This window comes from Crocodylus siamensis, chromosome 3 (assembly GCF_052110815.1).
Source record: "Crocodylus siamensis isolate JL-2025a chromosome 3, ASM5211081v1, whole genome shotgun sequence".
Lineage (NCBI taxonomy): Eukaryota > Metazoa > Chordata > Crocodylia > Crocodylidae > Crocodylus > Crocodylus siamensis.
The window spans coordinates 255,620,047-255,644,573 of NC_143397.1; positions in this window are offsets into that span (position 1 = coordinate 255,620,047).

Genomic DNA, 24,527 nt, shown 5'->3' on the forward strand with positions numbered 1-24,527 from the left:
GTTTCATCCATTTTTAACCCCATTGCTCTACTTTTTCCCCATAACTTCCTGACTAAGTACAGACAGTCAAAAAGTGGGAGGCTGAATCGATTCAATCTTTGCAGCTTAATCTAAACTGCATAGATTGAACCAATAAACAAGTGAGCAGATATTCACTTTTGATTCCAGGAATGCAGTGGTAAGCCCGTAGTGGCCCAGGGCAGAAGCTGGGGGGGCAGCGGGAGGCACTAGAGCACACCTCCCTGCTGGACTGTAGCACACAGCTTAGGTCAAGGCTAGCCCACCCACCCTGTGAGGAAGCAGTTTCTGAGGAGGTGCAAAGCATCCTGGGATGCTGGGGGACTGTGAGTTGATTTGAATCTGGAGGGGATCTGGGACAGAAATAAACTGATTTAACCTAAATCAGTTAAGTCTGATACTGTATCCATCCAGGTTTATCTTAAACCAGTTTCTGCCATTTTGAAAATTATTTATGTTCACTGAATTTCTGCTGTATTACAGACTTGAACCGTTCTTGGATCACTTTTACCAGTTTACGTGAAATTTCTGCCCCTAGGTCCTGTGGAAATAAGCTTCATGAGTTAAATACCTGTTGCCTTAAAAACTGTTTCATTTCATCTTCTATAATGTCAATAAATTTCCTCCCCCCACCCCCGCCATGTGCTACAGAAAAAACGTGAAGTTGACTGTCTCTTGCCCTTTCTTATAGCACGTGTATAAATCCATTGCAGGCTTCTCCTTTCCAAGTGAAATGTTCTTTGAATGGCATTTGAAATGAAACAGCCTGACTTTTAACAGGACTTGGACACTGATGTCCCTGAGGGGGCACTGAAAAACTCTATCACCCACCCTTTATGTTTAACTTATTTCTAGTACTCATCTCAGGACCTCATGTGTTTCAGTTCTGCACAAATTCAACCACCTCCTCACTCTTCCTTTGTTTTCCTAGACAGTTTTCTGGGCTAATCTCTGAAATGTCATAAATCTGGAAGGGATGAATACTTTCCTCCCTTGGCCTCCATCTTTAGCACTTTGAAATAAGACGGAATAAATAAAAGGCTGGGATCACAAGAGAGGAAGAGAAAAAGGAAATTGAATTGGCAGACTGAATTCAATTAAGAATTAAAGTTTTATTAACATAGCCATATCCCCTACACACTCAAAATCCATATTCCTATACATATTTGCCACCAGTTCCTCTTGATTAAATAACCCTCTGAGTCGTATTCTCTCTACCTTCATTCCTGAGGAAGAGATTATGCATCTTATTAATGATGCTGTGTCAGACAAGGCTGAATGCTCGTATGTTTTACATGCCTGCCCTTCATTGGCAGGATTGTAATTATTTTTAGCTACTAATTATATATCCTGTGCCCGTGGTGGCGGAAGCTGACAGCTGTAATTTCCACGATATCATTGAATCGTTTGTAAGGAAATTTCAGCGTGGTTATTAGCACTCTCTACTATAAGTCTGCAGGCAGTAGTTGCTGATGGAGAGTCTGTTTGGTGTGAAATTTAGTTAAAAGCATCTGTGCATTAGGTCCTGTGAGCTGCCTATACTTCTTCATACCAAATATAGGACCAGAATTAAGGTGAGAGATGTATGAGGTGTCAGTAAGGGGGGTTGCAGAATAAGTTAGGGTGTGGAAGAATGAACAAGAGACTTTGGGGTTCAAGGAGTTGGGTCTGCCACAGGTCGTTTCTGCATTGTCTAGCAAGAATGAGCCTCCACATCTCCCAGCCACCTGAGGCTCTTGACATGCTTCCGATTTGGAAGCTCACCTTTGAGGCTTATACACCATAATTTGGTGAACGTATGCACTGGGGGTATGCCTGCAAACACAGGTAGGCTGGGTAAAGGAGAGATGTGGCCAGCTTCTTCATCCCCAGGACCAGCACCTGCTGCAATGTAGACAAGTCCTTATTCTACCCTCAGTCTCATCTTTATATTATACCTGAGGAGTTTGTCCTTCCCTGCCTCATTGTGCCAAGGATTGGTTCACTTAGCATATGTGACGATATGGAGAACTGCACATATGAGATGAGAGCCCTCTGTTGAAGGCGTTTCAGAGTGTGAGTTGACAATTATCTTAATGCTTCTGCTTTCAGGTTTTTACAGCTGCCCTGTGCACTATGATATACACCACAAAAACAAAACCACTTTAATAAAAGGGCAGATAAGATCCAGGTTTACATTGCTTGTCGGTTCTTTATTGGTTGAAACGCTCTCTCTCTTGTTTTTCAATGTATCCCACTATTGTTTCTGCAAGAATTAATCTACCTGCCCGGTCTTGCTCTTAAGAACTATCTCCAAGTTTCTGAAGGCTGCAAAGAAAGACAGCATGGAATATCTCAGGTGTAAAGATGTAGTAGCTCGACGTTAATGACAAAGTAAATTATAGCTCTGTATCAGGAGGTAGGCAGATCTCAGACTGGAATGGTCTGCCAAAGGGATTGATGAAGTTTAGTTTGTATAGGTCTACAAACTAAAAGGGCCAAAGCATTGAAGAAGAATGATGTTGATTGGCTGCTAAGTGTTCTCTCATATGGAGGCAAGGTCCTTTGAGAAGATGTGATATATTTTATTAGACCTTTGTATGGAGTGAGAGGAACAGATTTTTCAGAAGCATTCGTCATTGCTTTATTGAAGTTAGTGGTAACACTTCAGCTGACTTCCTTGGGGATGGCCACATCCAGTGCTTTCAAAATCCCACCCATTTTACTTCCAAAAAAATGCTGTAGAATTGGCTGGAGAAGGTAGCCATGGAGGACCTGCTCCATCTTTTCCATCTCGACCTGAGGCTGTACCAGAAGTTGGAATAGGACAGAGAAATCATTAGGAACTTCTGCTTCCAGTATGGTCTTTTTGAATGATGGTCTGCAAAGTATTTAACTACCTCGTTATTAGTGTGAATCTAGTCCTGGCTGATAATGATTACAACTCAGTAGGGCATATTTCATATCGGGTTTTTCCCCCTCCTAAATAAATATTCCATTAAAGGATCTAATTTTAAAAGAAAGCAAAGAGGTCATTTCCAGGCTCTACCACCTGCAGTATCTTATTACTTATCTATTTATGTTATGCCACATTTCTGTCCGAGTCCCTGTCTGCTCTATATACCCACAGCTCTCTCTGTGTCTATTTTTTGACTACCTTATCATTGCCTGCATCGCCTGTTATCTCCCTCTCTCTCTTTGTCCAAAGTATTTATAATCCACCCATCACTGTACCTTCCTCTTTCTCAGTACCGTAAGCTTTGAATGTCCAAGGCTGAACGAATTACCACTAAACATGGGGTGGCTTCTCCAGTTGGTTTAGCAGCCACTTTATTCCCACATGTATGTCTCTTTCCCACTGTTTTAAAAAGTACTTTGACATATTTTGAATACAAAATATGCTATGAAAACCCAGATTGTCTTCTATATTTGTTTATAATCTCATCTTCCGTAGTGACTGACACAGGAAAATTGACTCCAGTCACATGGCAACCTGACACTCGCTTGTATTAACAAGGAGAAATCTTTGGTAGAAACAGTACTTGTTTCCTTTGCAAATACCTAATGAGGCAGCTTTGTTGTGATGATTGAAGAGTTTTGCAGGTTTCTAGGATCTTCTAAAGCAAATTATAACAATTTTTCACTGGGGCGCTAATTATAAAACTTATTGAAAACATGCCAGAAAGACAACCTTTTTAAAAAATCCTCTCTCATTTAAATTCATCCTTGACATTTTTAAGACTGGTGCTGCATAAAAACAAAAAGACCCCAAATCCAAACAAACACGAAAAGGCAAACAAACTTAAATGGAGATGTGTTTGCAGAAAATGTTCCAGAGAATCCATCATGGTTCCCAACTCTGCTTCCCTCCATCCGTACAAGAACTAATATTTTTAACGCCAAACTTTATTTTCTCAGAAAACACAGATTAGGTGACACTGAAACCAGCTCATTAATACTTGTACCTATCACACACATTTTTTGCTTCAATACAAAAACATTAAGGTTTCTCCCCAAATTTGAAGAAGCAAGTTGAGATCTTTCCTAAATGAATTATTCCCGCTTTTCACATGGCTTTATTTTAGATTTCCTTTCATTTAAAAAGGAAAATGTTGAAGGGAACCACTTTTGTGAAATGAAATATTCTGAGCACTCCAAAATTAACTTTTCTTCCAAACTTTCATTCTTGGGAAGTTTGAAAGTTTGGTTTTCTTACAAAATGGCAAAATTGTTGCATGCCATCCCTGAGATTCAAACCCAAATTCATGATGCCCACAGGAAGAGGACCAGGCTGAAGAATCACCAGTCAGCTACCCATACACCTGCTCCAGCTCAACCTGGTCTCTCCCATGAGGTCCCTAATAGGGCATCAGGTGATATGGGAGGACCAGTGTGGGCCACAAACCCCTGACAGGGCTCTAAATCTCTCCCACTTCCTGCAAGACATTATTCTTGCAGCAATATTCTTAGTGCCTTTGCTGTGGATCTCATTGCCTGATTCCCATATTCCTGCCCCTGTCTTGGACCTCTTGACTTTGTTTACTCGCTACTGTCTTGACCTAGACTGTGGCTGAACCCTTGGCTTATGACTCCAACTCTGAATGTGTGGCTTCTGGACTCAGCCCTATTATTGAGATATCCTTCGTCTCCAGTTGCTTGCCTACATGCCAGTCTTTACATCAAAATGCTATTTTTGCATCAAAAGGCTATTTCTGCCCCTCATGCAAGAAATGTTTTATGTCACTAAAGGCACCAAATCCAGGAGACACTTCCTATTTCTGGAAAAATAAACCACTGTCTTTGTAGTTCTGATGCCGTTTCTTTAGAGGAGCACGCATTCGGTGCTAGTGTAGAAAATTTGCTTCAATAAGAACCTATAGCAGACTCTGTTCTCATGAAAGAGGACATTTTATCCAAAATAGCATCTTCCTGCTAGACCATGCAAAGCAGAGCACTGTGTTTGCTCCCACCTTGGCCTTGCAGCCAGATTCTTCTCTGCACCATTTCCTAATCTTTCCTTCTGCTGAAACCTGGCGCTTTCATCATAATTTTCTTCTCTGTGGACTTTATGGTCTTTGACAGTCCAGAGCCTTTGTAAATCCATGCATCTATTTTTGAGTTCAACAAGGGGATACAGACTTACGCTACCTGCAGATCTAGTAACCAACCTGTTGCTGTTGGTTTGGACTCTGTTCTCCCAGATATAATGTTATGGGGATTTTCCTCACTGTTTGCTCCAAGAATAGCACCATCTGAGCTGTGTTCTTTAGATGTTAACTAGGAGCTGCCAGTTTTACTAGGACCTGGGCCAAGGATAATGAGTCCCGCACAGTGGAGAGAACAGCAGGCATAGGAGCAAGGGAGGACGGTTATTTCATCTCCTCTCTCCCCCACGAGACATGGCACAGCCGTTTCTCCTCCAGTTGCAAGTGCCAAGCAATGCTGAAGTTTGCCCTGGATACCTGCCCAGCTGCTAAGCTTCCTCATGATGCTACCAAGCAACTTGGTTGCACTGTCTATAGAGATTCGGGCTTCACTCAGGCAGCCAGCGAGGGGTGTGTCAACGAGGGCTTTGATGCTGCAGCTTGACTGACATCTCTGCCCCCGCGCAGCATTCATCGGCATTCCCACCCGTTAAGTAGGAGCTGATCGGTGCATTTGATCATTGTCATGCACATAGGTCTGTTTCTGTGACATCTTGCTGATAGCCTGCTTGAGGGAGACTCTGACAGTGACAGCCCGAAAACCCACTGCTCGGGTTTGCCTGTTAGAGGAGTTAGCAAGCACAGAGTTGGGAAGTCGTGGACGGATTTTTTTTTTTTAAATTATTTCATCTGTCACAAACCATTTGTCTTAGCCCCTCACAGCACATCAGAGAAGGTGAAATGATTCGACATCAAGAATCCCACACAAGGGCTGCTAATTGCACTGTTCTGTGGGCCCATATTTCAGACCTTCTGTTCAAGGAGCAATACTGTGCTCAGGTAAAATACTTGGAGGTTAAGTTTAGCTTTTATACCCCACTTTTTCCTTTGAAGTAGAACCCAACTACTGTAGGTTTTGAGTTAGGAAGAGATACATTTCTTCCAGTGGTCTGGAATGATTTAGGGTATAAATCCCATTGTACACTGCTGCAAAATGGGAGTAAATTCCACTGATCAATGTATACTTAGTGGGCACACCTACACGTCGCCCTATGGCAATGTAGCGACGCACTACGTCACCATATAGTGCACTAGAGCAACCTAGCAATCGCATGGGTCTACATATGATCGTTAACTATGTTGCCATAGCAGTGTGCTCCCCACTTATTGTGCACCGCTGCAGTGACGTAGCAGGGAAATCCAAGCGTGTGTCACCCACGCAGCGCAGTATGTGTGGTTACTGCGCGGTGCTTTGGTACTTCCAAAAGGACGCACTAAAGCACTGCGCAGTAACAACATTGCTGTACGGCAACATATAGATGCGCCCAGTGTGTACGGTAAAAGACAGTAGACTCGGTGTGAGTGTGTGCGTATCCTTTATTAAGGTATTGCTATGGGGTCTCTGGTCAAGGTAGAGCCACGTTCGCATCCTTTCTTTCCACTGGGCAGGTTGCCTTCATTGCCCTGCCATTGAGCCTCTATAACTTTACATAGGGAATAATCTTTCTGAGCTCAGTTTCTATGGTGTATTTCAGCCTGGGTCTTGGCTCTAAAAAAGAGAATGAGCACTCCTTGTCTTAGTGGATAGACGGTTCCCCATAAAGAAATAACCCAAAGTGCAAGGCGTCGTGTTGAAATACATTGAAATGTTTTATTCCTACTTGTTTTGTACCTCTTCTCTTTTTAGGTTCATTCATGGCATCTTATAAAGTAGGCTGCAGCCTACAAAAGTTGAGCAACTGAGTATATAAGATACCAACCTGCACCGAACTTCAGACTAACACAGCAAACTACCTCTCTCTACTCAAGATCCTCATGGTATACAAATGATAGTGTCTCTTCTAGAAGGACCTCGAACCAGTGAAAAGTACATAGGTAGCCAGTTTCCATTGTACATCTTTCTCTGACTCCTTTTAATCTGGTGGTCTGGGAGGTTTCTGATAAGGTAACCAAGAGAAAACAAGGGAAAAACAAGACATTAATCAATAGTGGGAAAGATCCCAAAGCACCCAGGCCTCTGCCAGCTGTGTATTTGGCCTGAAGTGTATAGCAGTTGGAATCATAAAATTAATTATTACTGAGGAATTGCAGGGTAATTTCACAATTTTAATGTTTGAACAAAAGGCCGTTAGTGTTTTGAATGCATATTTAAAACAACATAACATAAATTTTTAAACTAATATCCACAAGAAATGACAAATGCGGCCTGTTGCTGTAATAACTTCAGATCTCTAAATTAAGAATTGCAGGTTGAAGCAATAATAATATTTCACATGTGGAGGGGCCTTTCATCTTGGAGGAAACAAAGCCATTTTTTAAACGACAGACATGCGCACGCAGGTGTAATTGAGTAGAGCACAGCGCTGTGCCTCTCATTAGGGATTTGATCCTGCATCCATGGAAAGAAATGGATGTTCTTCCATTCCTGCAATACAGAGAGCCTGTGGTTCCCAGCCAAAATCAGGGCCCCATTACACTAAGTGCAGTACAAACACATAGGGTATGTCGGCACCACAGTAGCATCGTGTACTGCTGAGGAATTAATTCCCACCCACCCCACTCCAGTTCAGCATGTGCTAAGCCAGGAAAAGAAGAGGTGAGCATACCCCAAGCTGTTGCTCTTGAGAGCACCAGAAACTCAAGTCTTGATCATCACCTCATTTCTGGGTTGACACACATGAACGAAGAGTGCATGGGTAACACTTGCTTCTTCGGCCAAATGACTGCCAATGCACGGGGTGCATCTATACATCATCCTGCAGTGACATAGCAACACACTACATCACCGTATGATGGGGTATGGTGACATAGCAATAACACGGGTCTAAACATGATCACTTAGCGCTTGCTCCCCACTTATAGTGTGCCACTATGGCAATGTAGCAGGGAAATCTAAGTGTGCACCATGCAGATGGCATAATACGAGTGGTCACTGAACCGTACTTGGCTTCTAAAAGGAAGTCCTAAAGCACAGTGCAGTAGTCACATCACCGTATAGAAATGCCTGTAGAAAAAGGCAAGGCCTTCCCAAAGAGCGTATGGGCTAAATAGATGAGACCAGGGTGAGAGCAGGGTGGAATTGTATCCTCCTTTCATAGGTTGGGAACAGAGGCACCAAAGACATTAAAAGACTTTCCTAGGCCACAGAAGACAACTGGGATTTGAACCCATTTCTTCTGAATCCAGCTCTAAAAAACTACAAAGCACATTTTTAATGGAGTGTGGGATGTGTATGCTGTATACTAGTGTACGTATCTACATGAAACGTTTACTGTGGAGCTGCCTAATTAGCTCCGCAGTAAATATCTCTGCATCTACATATGCGGCTTTATTAGGCTGCAAGAAGCTGATAAACTGCACAGCTGCAGACAAAAAAACTCCATAGCAGGGTAGTGCTTGTATTTACAAGTACTACCCTGCTGTGGAGTTTTTTTATGTGCAGTAATGCATGTGTAAACACTGACCTGGTTGGCTGGGGCACAAGGGTGCTTCAGTGCGGGGGCTGCCTGCTAGTGTGCCCCACACTAAGGCACCCTTGTGCCCCAGCCAGTCCCTGTGCAGCACACTGAGCCCCGTCACAGCAGCCCCAGGCTTGTGGGCTGACAAGCTGGGCCCCCTGCCAGCCTGAGCTGCTCCAACCCGGCTCAGTGGACTGCAGTACAGGTGCACATATAAACAGCGTGCCTGGGAGCTTCCCGGGAGCAATATTTATTTACAAAGTTTATTACAATGCATTAATGGCAGAAGTAGACATGCCCACTGAGGGATAATATATATCGACAGCAGTAAATTCTGTGCCAGGCAGCCCCATGGATCATATTTCCTGAAGAGAATGAGACAGATAGTTCACGAAACCAGGTCAATTGTAGGGGCATCTAATTTGATCTCCATCACCATGCTTATTTCCAGAGGCACAGCAGGGTAGCTCTGCTCCCTGGGCAGCAGCGATGGATAGAGCAGCACTGACTGCTGCAGTGGCGGTGGTACAACTCCTTTTGCCCGCTCTACTCCAAAGGTGGTGTCTGGGGCTACTGCCCCAGTTGCCTCCCTCCCCCTCAGTTACGTTACTGCATGTTTCTTTGATCTCTACATGCTGATCTCAGGGGCTGAAACAGAAAGATAACATTCATTATACATTGACCAGAAATGAAGAATTTGGGGTAGTTTTATCTGTCTCTTTATTTGTTTATATTTGCTGCCACCATGAAAACCTGAAAAAAGTTGTTTGGTTTCAAAGTTTTTCTCCCATGCCTTGCTCAAGAGCATCTAAAGACAAGGAAGCATCTTATTAACCTCATTTCCATCATATTCATGGGTCCTGTGCTCAGCTGTACTCTGTGCGTCACCCCCTTGATGCATCCACTTGTTTCCAGGCACATGGACAGTGTGTCCATTAAAAGTAAAAGTAGTAGTAGTAGTAGTTCTATTATTATTGCTGCTATTGTTCCTAATATTTTTAGCGGTGGTGTCAGTGGTGATGATGATGATGATGGCTGCCTATACACATGCTGGTTTTCATTCTAATTAGAACACATCAGCTTACTTGATTCTGCTCTGCATTCCAATTAAAATGCTCCAGCATGGCCTCAACATCATGTGTATAAGTTCCCATGTGTTTAAAAATGGCCACTGGGGTGCTTTATCTAAACCTCGTTGAATGAACTTTAGATAAAGTGTCACACAGCCAGCTGTAAAACTGTGGGGGCTTAATACTCATGACAGTGAGGCATTTTAATTAGAGCAACTCTCTAGAAACCATTGTAATTAAAAAGCCTCTCCACCCAAGCACCTGATAATAATAAAAAAAAAGTTCCCCCTGTCTAAGGAAGCAGGTGATTGGGCTTTCTCCTGTGCAGGAAGAAAGTCAACCTGGTTTTATATAATTCAAGCCATCATGTCCTTTTGGAAGCTATAATGCAATCTCTATATCTGGGAGCAATTCCTGATAGTCTCAATTAGCTTATTTTACATTCTGATATTATGGTCACTTCTAACGAAACCTTCTTGTATGATATTTCACACCTTCTTAGGCCTTTCTATGAGTCATGTACTTCGCACAGAGGTATCCCGGCCCTTGGAGATCGGTGGGGCACATTCAGCTTATAGCTACACTAATATCCAGGAGGACTGCAATGGCATTAATAAACATATATATATTTAACTTCGGGCCATGTGATTGAGTGGTACAGAAGTCAAGACCACCAGTGCCTGCTTTTGATCCCACACTGAATCAAGGCTTTTTCTAATTAAGTGGTGTTACACCAATGAGGTGAGAGTAGTTTCTGTTGCAAAGGTAAGCTTTCCTAATGTCCTACATTGTCCGTGGGGGCTCTAAGGTTTTAAACTGCAGGATATGCCTCTGTGCAGAGTGGGTTTAAGTACTCCTCTGTGTAAGACAGCAAGTAACTAGGTTTTGATTCTCCTTTGCCCTGTACTTTGGCAGATCATTTACACCAGGTCAAGATGAAAGCAAAGTGATGGGAGTGGTGCAAGAAACAAATCACTCTCCCTCTGTGCATGACAGTGGTGAGGTGGGGTACTCCTTCAGTGGGGTGTTACACTCACTTTGCACAGAGGAGACTAGCAGAGCAGAAGAGAGCAGAGTTGGGGAATGAGGTTCACCCAAGGGAGCTGAAGTGTGCAGATTTGTACAGGATGGAAAAAAAAATGCCTCCATTGCTGGGAACAACATGAAGTGATCTGTCTTCCCACCCCATCCCACATCATCCAACCAAGGTGATTTACACGGTTATTTAAAATTGCTGAATCTCTCTTTGTCAAGTGCAAAAGACCTCCTCCTGCTCCCACCCCAAAATTTGAATTAACCTGGACATTAATTTGCTGATTGAGTGCTTACAGTAGGTCATATATTGTTAGTACCTGCGATAATGGAATACATTTCCAAGGAAATTATTGTAATGTATTAAATGGGGAGTTGTAAAGGTTACTTGTTCCCCTGCAGTAGATGACCTGCTCTATGAAAAAGCCATTAGAGACATAAAATGAAAGTATCTACTCCCCAGAAAAAAAGAAGCCTGTTATGGCTTCTCGTAGGCTTGGTTCATCATTATCACTTGCATTTTGGTGAATGATAGGAACCCTTGAGATCTCAGAATAAAGGAGGAGGGGTGTGTGTGTGTGTGTGCGCGCGTGCGCGTGCGCAGTAGAACCAGTAATTAGTAATCAGCAAATGTGAAATCAGTTGTGTGGGAATGAATGTGGTCATGGCAATGTTGCGTGAATTGTATTGAGCAACAGGGTATGGACCAGTACAATACCTTCATTACACAGCATGGGGGACAGAGAGGCCTAGAAGAGATAGTGCAGTAATTCAGGAGAATGAATAATAAATTGCAAGAGCATTAAATAGCATCTAAGCTAGAAATGAGAGTTGGCTCACAGCCCAGAATCTATAAAGGCCTGTGCTTGTGTCAAGCCTACAATAGGATGTGGTTGTTAAATGCTTTGAAAGGCAGGTGAAATTATGGAAAGGTTGGTCAACTCCTCAAGGCAGAAGGAGGAGTGAGGGGGAAAGATGGGAAAGCAGGGTACATTTTTTAAAGGGGGAATGTACTGAAAGTATTAATGAAAGAAAGAAACCTCAGTATCTAAAGCATAACCAGCACCCAATAGTTGATCAAACAATCCCTGCATTGCCTAAGAGCTGGGGAGAGCTATATGAGGATAAATGACAAGTATGGGAAGGAGGTGCTTTATGCAGGGGTTTTCAGCCTTTTTTAACAAGTGTACCCCTTCTGTCTCAAAGTTTCAGCTCATATACCCCTTTATATTTTTTTCCCTTGTTTTTAATGTTACCATTAACAGGAGAGAGGGAAGGGACATGTGGACAGCAGATCGAGGCCCCAGCAGTGAGGGAGTGGAGCAGGGGCAGGGGCAGGCGCTGCACAGCTGGGGCAGGGCATGGGACAGAGCCGTGAGCGGCTCATCCACAAGGTGCCAGGACAGTGGCTCCCACCACAGCACGCACCCCAGGAGGGCATGGGGGGTGCCCCCTGGATCTGCACACAGGGCAGGGCAGGCTGCCACTGTGGGCTGGGGCAGTGCCAGGCTCTTCCCACTAGGGGTGCTGGGCCAGTCTGTGCTCAGGGTGGGGGCCAGTGGCTATGGGGGGAGCTGCAGCCACCCCAAAATTCACCATAGCTCCCCTCCCAGTGCTGCCACCTCCTGTCCGTAGTGCAGCCGGGCCCAGCCCCACCATCAGGAAGAGCCTGGCACTGCCCCAGCCCTAGCCTGCAGCAGCAGCCCACCCTCGCCCTGCGTACAGATCTGGGGATGCGCTCCCCACACACCCTCCTGGGCTGCATGCAACGGCGGGAGCCGCCCCCTTCCTGCACCTCCCAGATGAGTCACAGCTCCATCTTGTGACCCGCCCCAGCTGTGCAGCGCTTGCCCCAGGCCCTGCCCCAGCCTCAGCCCCACTCCCTCCCTCCCCACTGGGGCCTCAGTCTGCCTCCCCCCACCCTTCCCTCAAGTTGCGCTGCAGCTATGTGCATGCACAGGGCATTTATTGGCCAAATTATCAGCCACACCAGACAAAAAATGCTGCTTGCCCATACAGTAAATTTTCCTTATATCGGTGCTGATTCAGTATAGGACTGATGTATTTATGCACCTCTATAAAACAGTAATTTTTTCTCATTCATTCTGTATACCCCCTATGACCTTTTTAAGTACCCCTAGTGATATGTGTACCCCCAGTTGACAACCAGTGACTTATGGGAAAGACAGGTAACAAAGAGGTAGAGAGTGTTTATCAGTGTTGCTGGGCTAACACTAAAAATCCCTACAACTCCACGATAATGCATTGGCCCAGTGCAATTTTGTCTCCATCTAGTGGCTAGGTTACAGAACACGTACCAGCCTGCAAGTGGTCCTGGGTAATGGATTTAAAATCTATTAGCACACATGTTTAAATCTCGTGGATTTGTGAATGAGCTTATTCACCAGAAAATGGAATTTGGGAGGCAAGGGGTGCAATAAAGCTATTCATTAATTGAGGCTTAATTTAACAAATAGCTTCTGCTGAAATGAAAACTTCTTAGCTGTTCATTTAAAAAAATGCTAGTTTTGCTTTTAAAATTTCAACTTTTAACTTTCAAATATCTTTAAAAAGCCAAATATGGAATGTTTCCATCCAGGTCAAACAGAGCTTCTATTGTAGATCAAAACCTTCCCTTCCCACCTACTTTATTTTTTAAATCTCAAGGTAGAAAGTTGTGGGTCACGCCAAAACTATTTATTTATTTATTTGCCTTGGCCAGCCAAAAATCACTCATACAGCTAAAACAGCAGCACGTTCGTAATATGATGATGACCTAGAAGCCTTAATATTGAATTCCCATGCCATCTAGAATCTGAGTTTCTTATAAGTTTAATTTTAACTCTACATTTCCTGGCATTTATATTTTCAAAAATGAATAATACTACATCCTCCTAACGATTTTAACTTTTACATTACTGGTTTGCATCTTTGACCTTAACTTCAACTTTGACTAAACTTTTTTATCCAGGGTACATAGATAACTCTTCTGATTGATGCTGCCCTTTTCAACCTTTCCCATATATCACTGCACAGAAACAGTAGTTTATATGTACGCTGCTTCAAGTGTTAGGTCTGTCTGTTTATATCAGGCCTGTCATGATGGTTTCTGATTTATTGCCATGCCTGTGCAGAATATTTAACTTCATAGTGCTTTAAATTATATGATTCAATTTAAAATCCATGGGCTTCAATGAGACTTAAGCATGTACTTATATGCTTTGATGAACAGGAGTGCTCTTACGTACATGATTGACTTAAAAATGCACTTATGTGTTTTTCTGAATCAAGGCCTATTGGTTTATTCTCCTGGGCACATTTGGCTCATTTTCATATACTTATCATATAATGCTTCCTGTGCTTACAATAAAACAAGAATGTCAAAATGTTCTCTGTTATGATAGATGCAAAAGACATCCATTGACAAGCATGTTATGTAAAGCTGGCAGGACAGGACATTAAAAAAAGGATGTAATTGGATTTTTCAAAGCATCTCATAAAGATTAGCATGGGTATTTTAGAGAGTCATCTCTATAATCTAAAGATACCTTTTTGCAAGCAAAAAAGAATTACAGACAGGAGTTACTTGTTTTTTTAACACAGGAATTGAGAGAGATTTATAACGAGGAAGGAACATAAGAAAACACTGATCTAAAGATAAATGCACTCTCAGTTTCAAATGGTTGAGATTCTTTCTTTTTTTCCCCCTCTTGGTTAGGATAATCAGGTTTCTCATAATGATGCTTTCTGCATGTGATCTAAGACAGATGAGCAAGAGGTGAGCATTTTAAAGGGTAAATCCCATCTTGAGTAACATGACAAGGCTACAAAAATGAATTGCATCAGGAAAGGACAGCATAGGGTTTAGTAAAAATATCAAAGTCTGCAGCAATAGCCGTTCAGAGCAGCTGAATCAGCAGTGTGATGATGGCTGAGGGAAGCTTCTGTGCTTCCACCTGCGGATGAAACACTTCCCTTTCTATAAGGAAATCATAATGTTGTCTATCCATGGTTCCTTCCAAAGGTTGTATGGTGATGTTTAAAGCTAGAAAACATCTGCCAGCTGTTTGTCTGTCTTCTGGCTGTTTAACTGGAATGAGTGGCTGTCATGCTTGTGCTCGTGAAAGGGAGCAGAAGGCATGTCTTAGAGTCCGTGATTCACCCTAACTCTACAGGAAGTGAATTCAGCTTTGGGAATGGGGTTCAGTCCCATAAGAAATGATTTTAGAGACCAGGGATGCTGGAGCAAGAGAAAGAGACTTTGGTCGAGGGTCTTATTTTACTCTGGGGTCCCCACCCAGAGATATGAATCCTATATGGATTGTTTTCATGGGGCTTTTGCCCCAAATAAAAGGTGTCTGTGGCTCTGTGTTCCCAAGGATGCCCTGATCTCTTGCAAGGAGTGAAGAACAGGCTGCTGAAGTGATGCAGGTTATACTGTATTTTCACAGAATGAGAAGCAGGAATATAACTATATAACCCTGAACAAATGGCTGTAAGGGAAGGGCTTTTTTGTCTCATGGTTTTACCAGGATTTTGCCCGCACTGCTTGATCACAAAAGAAACAGATGAGAAAGAAAAGGAAAGAATAAGAAAGGAGGAGGTAGAGATAAAAATGGAAAAACATAGAAATGAATGCGGGGGGAGTAGGGAGGGAGGAAAAGAGCCCAGGCTTATGGTGATTTAAGGGTAATTCTCTTCTGGGAGGTGATTCTCTGTGCTATGAGAATGAGCATCACTATAAGCCCTACCTAGACACTTGTATATGAAAGCACTGGTACAGTTTAGCTGTAACACCAATAATATAGTGTTTTTTACCAGCCGACCTCAAAACACTTTACAAAAGAAGACATTGGCATTATCCTTGTTTTATTAATGGGGAGGCTGGGGTCCAGGGAGGGAGGTGACCATGTCAGCCAGGTGCAGAGCCAGGGATTGAAACCAGCTTTCCTGAGTCCCAGTCCTGTGCTCTTGCAATTAGACAGCAAAGTCTAGCAAGCATGATTTGTCCATTGTTGCACCATGTACGGCATTGGCAGAATTGGGACTAAAAGCCAGGTTATACAGGAACACCCATAACACATGAGGAGGTGAAATCCATGCAATGAATTGGGGCAAGCCCTTTCAGTACCTATCTTACACTCCATCTACCTCCTTTGGGACAACTATTAATGTTCTGGCTTTCTGCATGGCTCAAGAACCCATTTTTCCACCAGCATTTTTATCCCATCTGTGGGGAAAACTATTTTGCTGGCCTGTGCCCTAGGGAAGATCACATTTAGTCTCGATGAGAAGTTTATAGTCAAAATCTCTCAGTATAGAAACTCCATCCAGACACTAAGAGTCTCTCTGTTCCCTTTAGCAGGGGGTCATTTCCAAACCAGTTCTAAAGTCCCTGATATTTTTATATCTGAAATAATTTGGGGTCATTAATAGAGCGTGGGATGAAAGCTTGACTGTTTGAGTGGGGACAATTTAAATCTTTTTACTTGTTCCATCCAATGAGACAACAGGTGGTTTAGAAAGTTGTATAGTTATGAAAACCCTTGATCTTTTGAATTGGTCTCATTTGTGTATGATCTGATAGCTTGGAGCTTAGGATGCTTCCCAGACAAAGTAAAGAAAAGACAGTTTAATGGAAGAAACATCATCTATCTTTACATTTTTGTCTTGGAAACTAAAGCAGAGGCGACTGCTACATTGAATTACAGGATGTTGTGAAAGAGGATTAAGAAGAATCGCATTTTAAATGTATATTGAGTGATTTTTGAGTCTGGAGCCTTCATGTTCAATTATACAGCCATCTATCTAACTCTGTACAGTGTCGACCATTTATTAGCATCCCAGCTAAATAGATTCAGCTGCATCTTGGAATCAAAACCTCCAAACCAATCAGCAGAAGTAACATGTTCGGTGCTTTTTCCACCTTTTAGTAGCATCTCACTTCCTAGAATCAGCCTCTTATTGGAATCAGAATCTGAAACCATGATCTATGCGTGCAAACCTTTTTTCCTACTGGCTAGTAGAATCAATTAATTAAATACAAAGAAGGCCCACGATTGTACAATGTTTCTTGACAGGATTCTGTGCTCGCCTTTCAGTTTGCTCGCTTCACTTTGCTGCTGCTTATTAAACGTGCCAATTATTAGAATCACAAGAGCTATGATCCAGCGAGGCTAAGCACCAGCAGACACTGTATCAAGGTGCAGTCTTCTAGCATCTCTTCTTGCTCGTTGCTCTTTCTGAATTGTACCAGCTATCACTTAGACACAGGTGAGCTTTTGAGTAGAGCTAGTGGGCATGTTAACATGTGCAAATAATGTGAAGGAATAAACTCTGGTGTATATTGCTCTGGAGTTTATTGCTCCTGCCTGTGCCTTTTGAACATTGACCCAGGCATGCGGCACATTGAGCCTGGTCAGAATAGCCCTGGCCGGCCAGACTGGGCTGCTCCCCCCCAGCTCAACTTGTTGTGGGGGGCTGGCTGGGGCACGAGGGTGCTTCAGTGAGGGGCTAGCTAGCAGGCAGCCCCTGCACAAAAGCAGCCTCATCCTCCAGCCAGATAGGGCAGCATCTACATGTGCACTGCTGCGGAGTTTTTTACTCCACGGAAAGATAGTACTTGTTTTTATTTACAAGTACGATCCTGCTGTGGAGCAAATTAGTTTACTCGAGCCTAATAGGGGTACAAGTGTAGATACTGACATGTGTAGTGCACAGCTAATTAGTCTACTGCACAGTAGACATCTGGTGTAGACATGCCCAGTGTGTACTATGTGCATCCTATTACCAGAGTAGTACCTAATGACCCGAACCAGTACTGATGTTGCCTTATGGTAAGCTCTGTACCAACATATAGTGAGAGACAGCCCCAGCCTTGAAGGCCTTATAAACTAAACAAGCAAAATACAAAATATCATTTCTGTAGAGTCAGAGGGCTGGAAGGGACCTCAAAGTCAGATCATCTTATCTAGTGAGAAGCTTTTTGATTTTCAAAGATGCTGAACATCCGTATCTTCCAGTTCTTTCTGTAACAGGCTAGAAAACCATGATTCGGCATCAGTTTGTTGCTTATATCAACTCAAGCAGCCCTGTGGCCAGACTAGACACAACCAAATGGGAATCAGGACTCAGGCTGTTTTTTTTAGTCCTCTTTTTATTGGCCATTTAATTTGTATTGCAGGGACATTTTATTTAAAGTTCATTCAAGGCTCAAGCCAACGGGGGACTCTTTTGTGTTAAGTGTTGTTCCAAGCAGACATGGTTCTTGTATCCCTATAATCCTGGATAACTAGGAATGAGAGGGAGCAGAAATGGGGGCAGAGAGACATTAAAAAGGCCGTCCACCAGTAACAAAGCTGTAATGACAAATGGAGCAAGAGGTTCAAACCTTGCATGTTGTGCCTAACCCTCCACCCTGCCTTGTGTGTAACACTGTCCTGGCTGGGTCCAATGTTTCCTCTAAGGCATAGCAGTCCATGAGTGTGCAGCCTCAGTCTGTGAGTGCACCACCTCGGTCCAGCATGGGACACTTCCTGAAGGGGTCTGGGGCCAGAGGCCAGGGGCTCAGGCCTGGAGACTGGTGCTGGGGGCCAGAGGCTGGGTCCAGGAGCCAGAGGCTTGGGCTGGGGGCTGGAGCCAAGAGGCTAAGGGCCAGAGGCTGGAGCTGGATCTCGGGCCTGGGGCTGGTGGCCAGGGGCCGGAGTCAGGGGCCAGGGACCAGGGGCTGGCGCGGCTCTGCCATTTCTAGGGAAGTGCTCCATTTCCCCACGTTGGGACAGTGGGCTGGAGCAGTTTCCTGGAGCCGGCAGAGCCCGCGTCAACCCCTCGCTCCAGCCTCCATCCCTGCCTTGCCTGAGCTCGGGGAGGAGCCGCTGCCTGCCCCAAGTGAGGATCGGCCATCTCCCTGACACTGCTCCACTCCCCTGCATCACCTTGGGGAGCAAGGAGGCACATGGCATCAGGGCCAGGGAGCAGAGCAGTGTCCAAGAGCCGGCAGATCCTCACTTGGAAGAAGACTGGAAGAAGGCCAATGTGGTGCCGATCTTCAAGAAAGGGAGGAGAGTGGATCCGGCTAACTACAGGCCCATTAGCCTGACTTCTATCCTGGGGAAGATCCTAGAAAAGTTTATTAAGGAGGCCATCCTTGAGGGACTGGCCCAGCCTAACATCCTAAGGGATAGCCAGCACGTATTTGTTGCGGGTAGGTCTTGTTTGACCAATCTCATTTCCTTCTATGACCAGGTGACCTATCACCTGGACAAGGGAGAAGAGATTGATGTCATATATCTTGACTTCAAAAAAGCTTTTGATATGGTATCCCATGATCACCTCTTGGCCAAACTGGCCAGTTGTAGCCTTGGCTCCACCACGATCCGCTGGCTGGGAAACTGGCTCCGTGGTCGGACCCAGAGGGTTGTGATTGATGGCAGTCACTCATCATGGTGCCCTGTGACCAGTGGGGTCCCTCAAGGCTCTGTCCTGGGACCCATACTGTTCAACATCTTCATTAATGATGTGGACATTGGAGTCAGGAGTAGACTGGCCAAGTTCGCCGATGACACCAAACTTTGGGGCAAAGCATCCACGCCAGAAGATAGGCGGGTGATCCAGGCTGACCTGGACAAGCTCAGCAAATGGGCAGACGAGAACCTGATGGTGTTTAACACCGAAAAATGCAAGGTTCTCCCCCTTGGGAGGAAAAACCTGCAGCATCCTTATAGGCTCGGCAGTGCTACGTTGGATAGCACTACAGAAGAAAGAGACTTGGGGGTCATCATTGACCACACGATGAACATGAGCCTGCAATGCGATGCTGCGGCTAGTAAAGCGACCAAAACGCTGGCTTGCATCCATAGATGCTTCTCGAGCAAATCCCAGGACATCATTCTCCCCTTGTACTCGGGCTTGGTGAGGCCGCAGCTCGAGTACTGCGTCCAGTTTTGGGCTCCACAATTCAAAAAGGATGTGGAGAAGCTTGAGAGAGTGCAGAGGAGAGCCACGCGCATGATCAGAGGTCAGGAAAGCAGACCTTATGATGACAGGCTGAGAGCCATGGGACTCTTTAGCCTGGAAAAGCATAGGCTCAGGGGTGATCTGATGGCCACCTATAAGTTTATCAGGGGTGACCACCAGGATCTGGGGGAACGTTTGTTCACCAGAGCGCCCCAAGGGATGACGAGGTCGAACGGTCACAAACTCCTGCAAAACCGTTTCAGGCTGGACATAAGGAAAAATTTCTTTACTGTCCGAGCCCCCGAGGTCTGGAACAGTCTGCCAGCGGGGGTGGTTCAAACACCTACATTGATCACCTTCAAGAGTAAATTGGATGCTTATCTTGCTGGGATCCTATGACCCCAGCTGACTTCCTGCCTTTTGGGCAGGGGGATGGACTCAATTATCTCCCAAGGTCCCTTCCAGCCCTGATGTCTATGAAATCTATGAAATCTATGAAACAGCAGCTCCCCCCTGAGGTCAGGCAAGGCAGGGATGTAGGCTGGGGTGGAGGGCTGGTGCGGGCTCCACCAGCTCCTGGGAAGTGCTCCTCTCCCCGGCCCTAATGCCACATGCCTCCTCGCTCCCAGGTGAAGTGGGGCAGCGGAGCACTTCCCCGGAGCTGGCGGAGCCCGCACCAGGATCCCACCCCCACTTCGCCTAGGAGCTGACCTTCAGCTCCTCTCCCAGGAGCTGGCGCATGGCCAGACTTTTAGTTGTGCACGGCCATGCACATGCACACCTTAGCGGGAACCTTGTCTGGGTCACACCCTTCTGATAGCCTTCAAAGGGTTGTTATTTTTCTACCTTTTGGGACCACATCCATATATTATCAGGCCAATAAAGTGGAATGGAGATGAAGTAAAATTTGCACACTTGGCTTCTTTGTTTGGGAGCCTGGCCCAATGGCAGAGTTGCCATTATAACATCAGTATTTACCAACCATTGTATACACTTAGCCTCGACACTGTAGCTATCTTCCGCAGTTATCTCCAGGTAAATATTGTTGTATATTGGACACCACGGTGTATTAATTATCGGTAAACATTTTCCACTCATATAAACACACTGAAAACTAGTTAAATGCAAAGCTGGATGACATCCCTATTAGTGTATTTAGGATGTGAGTAAGCTCATCCTACATTTGACTTGATCTATTTGATTTTTTTTTATGCTTGCCTAGAACAGAGCATACAGCATTTTTCTCATTTGCTGATTCAATTATCTCGTGTTGTATTTACACTGACATTGTTATGAGATGATAGACGAATGATGAGGAGCGTCAATTACCTCCTAAGACAATAGAGTTAATCTACGTGGATAATGGATAATGGAAAGGTGCTGTAAGATACATTGTTCAGTGAGGCAATTAGTCCTGTCATCTTAACCCCCAGGCATGCCATCTCGTCTAAATCATTGGATCATTGACAATAAACAGTGTCAACATGTCATTATTTAGTTCAGTGCAATTAGTGTCCAAAGTAATTGCTAGGAGTATGCTTTATGTGGAACAACATGCAACATGCTGCTATTAGTTCTGAATAATGTATCTCACCTTCCACTAATGAATGCACTGTGAGGGACCAGAGAGGAGCTAATAACCGGTAGCAAGACCAGGAGAAGCCATCATGTGGACATGGAGCTGGCAAAGCTACATTGGCTTGGGTTAGGTCGATGAAAATTGATTACCTTCCATACCCCGAATCACCAGGGATCCTGGTTTTCTATATTTAAAAATTCCAAATTCTCTTAAAAATCCCAAATTTTCTGATTACAAAAACTCCCCAGATCCATAGTTTTTTTCTGCTATTAAAAGCAAATGCCACTATATGAGTAGGTACCCATTGAATACAATGTTTTATTGACATATTTACAATTTTAAAGCAGTTTGGAAGCCTACCAGTGCCTTAATTATTGTAATAAAATGCATTCAAACTACCTATAAATTCTGGCATTTGATTTTGTTTTGTTACTTTTTCTCTTGAAAAATCAGAGCTCCCCTGCCTCTTTCCACGGGGATGCAGGTCCAGCTGCGGCTGTACCCCCAGCTGCTTTGTGGTGCTGAGCAGCCCTCATGTGCTAGTGCCCTGCCCCTGCCCATGCCAGTGCCCCTTACCCACTTCACTCCCAGCCTACATCCCCCCCAGCCCACACCCCCTCGGCCCTGCTGGTGCTCCTCACTCCTGACCTGCTGCCCCCCATCCCCAGATCCCAGCCCCCCAGAGTGTGGGGAATGGGGTGGGTGTGTGGGAAAGGGGGGAGGGTTGGCACAGGCGACACATCAGAGGGGGAAGGGGGCATGTGCTTTCCCCTTGCCCCCTCCCCACATCACCTGTGCTGCCCCGCCCATGCATCCCCTGATCCATGTCCACTGCTCTTCCCTCATCCACAGAGGTTGTCCCTCTATCCTAGAAGGAAAACCAATTGGTCGGGCATGATGTAAAGAGCAGTGCAGTTTCCACTCTCCTCAGCTCCTTCCTTCCTCAGGAACGACATTTTCAAAATTGAATAGTTATTTGTTTTTTGGTTGCCAAAATGGGGAGGAGTGTAAAAGGAGCCCAATGCTGAGTATCCTCCCTTTCAAAAATCAGCCCCCCTGCAAAAATAAATAAAGAATCAAGCACAAAATTAAGGAACCCAATATAATTTCTGATCCATGAACAGTTTATCTGTGAGCCCTATGAGCAGAGACCCCAGAAGAAAGGGTAGATGTGTGGAGGGGCTATGAGACAATGCTCTCCCTGCAGTGAGTTACCATTCTTAGAGCTGAAAAATATGGAAGGGAGGAAGCACACAGCGTTACCCGATGATTTTCACCCAAATGCCAGTATCTGATACGAAATTTCATTGAAAAGTTCTTTTTTTTTTTACATTCCAACTAGATTTTTTTCCTCCTTTCAAATCGGAGGTATCTATATTTTCACTCAAACGCTAGTGAAAATGTTTCTCAAGACACGGGTTGAAGAATTCTCATTAAACACAAACTCCAGAATTACCGTTTCTTGAGTAAGGATCACAACCCGATGTCAGTTTAAGAGAATCCTGCTACATAACTGTTTATTCAGCTCTCCGGGCAGACAGCTTGCCAGTTGCTATGAAGGAAACATGAGACGATAGTGCAATGATGCTGGCTTTGCCCAAGCAGTATGCGATTCCTAAGAACCATAGGCAATGAAACACCAATTAACCTAGGATGTGTCTTGATGTACAGCCCGAACAGCTTAGAGAGATGTTACATGGAAATGGCTTTTCTTTTACACTGTCCTAAAAAGCTGTAAAATGTCTAGATGGTTTCCTAAATGTCAAAGCACCATCCAATTAAAAAAGTTTTGACATCTAGGGTAAAGAGTCAAGGTTCTCTAGGAGAAGAAAGAGGTTTCAGAAAGAAGGCCTCCTGCTTAGCTGGAGCTTGTCAACCATGGGCAATACAAATGTTGCACTAAGGAAGCAGCTCCTGGGAAAGACATTGGAAAGACCGTCAGTCATTACGGGCTTCAGTCTTCTTGAAGATGGTCTTGTGATTGGAATTCTGAGATAAGAGGTTCAAGAGTGGGAGATTCCTAAATTCTGATTTATCCACCTGAGAAAGTGACTTGATTGCACTAAAGGCAATCAGGACTCATAGTAGAGGTGATATCTTTTATTAGACCAACAAGATTTTTGCAAAAAAAAAAAAAAATCCTTAATTGCAAACACCCTTCATCAGGCATTGGAGAGAAGACTGTAAAAGTTCTCCTGGGTAGAAATGCAAGTTCATATTTCATAGGATTTCACAGAGGAATCAATAAATGGAAAACTCCTCTGGGCAGTCAGTTGACTGGGCTAAGACATTTGGCACCAAGCAGCTTCCAGTGTGATGGGAGACTCCATGTTAAGACATTTGAAAGACAAAATTTGGTCCTTGAGGGAATGTTGTGACCACTGAAAATAGTAGAATTGTCCACTGCAAGACAGAATCATAGAAAAATAGGGCTGCAATGACTTCAAGAAGCCATCTGTTCAGTGATTCTCAAGGAACTTCTTGGAAAATGCTAGCTTTTAGGTTTTACTTGGTTTTTGTCTACGGAAAAATAGCAGAGAGGGTTTTCTGTTGCAAAGAATTCAGAAAACCCACAGCAGGTCAGAATATTTTTAACACTATGAATTTCTTGTTGAAATCCCTGGGTTTCTATTGTGGGTCATGTTTGCACACCTACCACTGTTAAAATTGCATGCTACCTTGCAACACTCTTGATAGCATCTTAAGGCACCCCTTTATTGCCCTGATTTTCTGAATTACCAGCCAATACTCTGTTCAGGGCTGAGTACAACCATTAAAGACCAATCACGACATGTCTGGTTGATATCAGGAGACTTTTATTGATACACGGTAGCGGCATATGATGATTAGCAAGCAAGCAAAGTTCTTGTCACACATGGGGCTTCTAGGGATGCTCGCAGGAAGGTGGACATCTGGCCAGCATGCTGATCGCTGATCACCGATCTGCAGGTCTGCTGCTTCAGTGACTTCAACTGCAGGCTGATGCTGGAAGAGAGAGCACACACCCTTTGTTTTCCATGACAGGTTTATACCTTTAGTTCATGCCATCTGCCCAGCGCTGGTGCTCAATCATTGGTGGATTAAGTCTGGTGCACACTGTTCAGCCAATAAAGGGTTACTAAGATGCAGTTCCCATAATATAATACCTGGCGTTTTTGCACCCCAGAGTTGGACTAATTTTTGTCCTTCCAGATGCACCTTTATCTCAGATGCAATGCATGGGAAGTACCATCTGAGGCCTGCTACGGCCTGGGAGAAACTCTCCCTCCCTCTGCACCCTCCTTATCTGTGT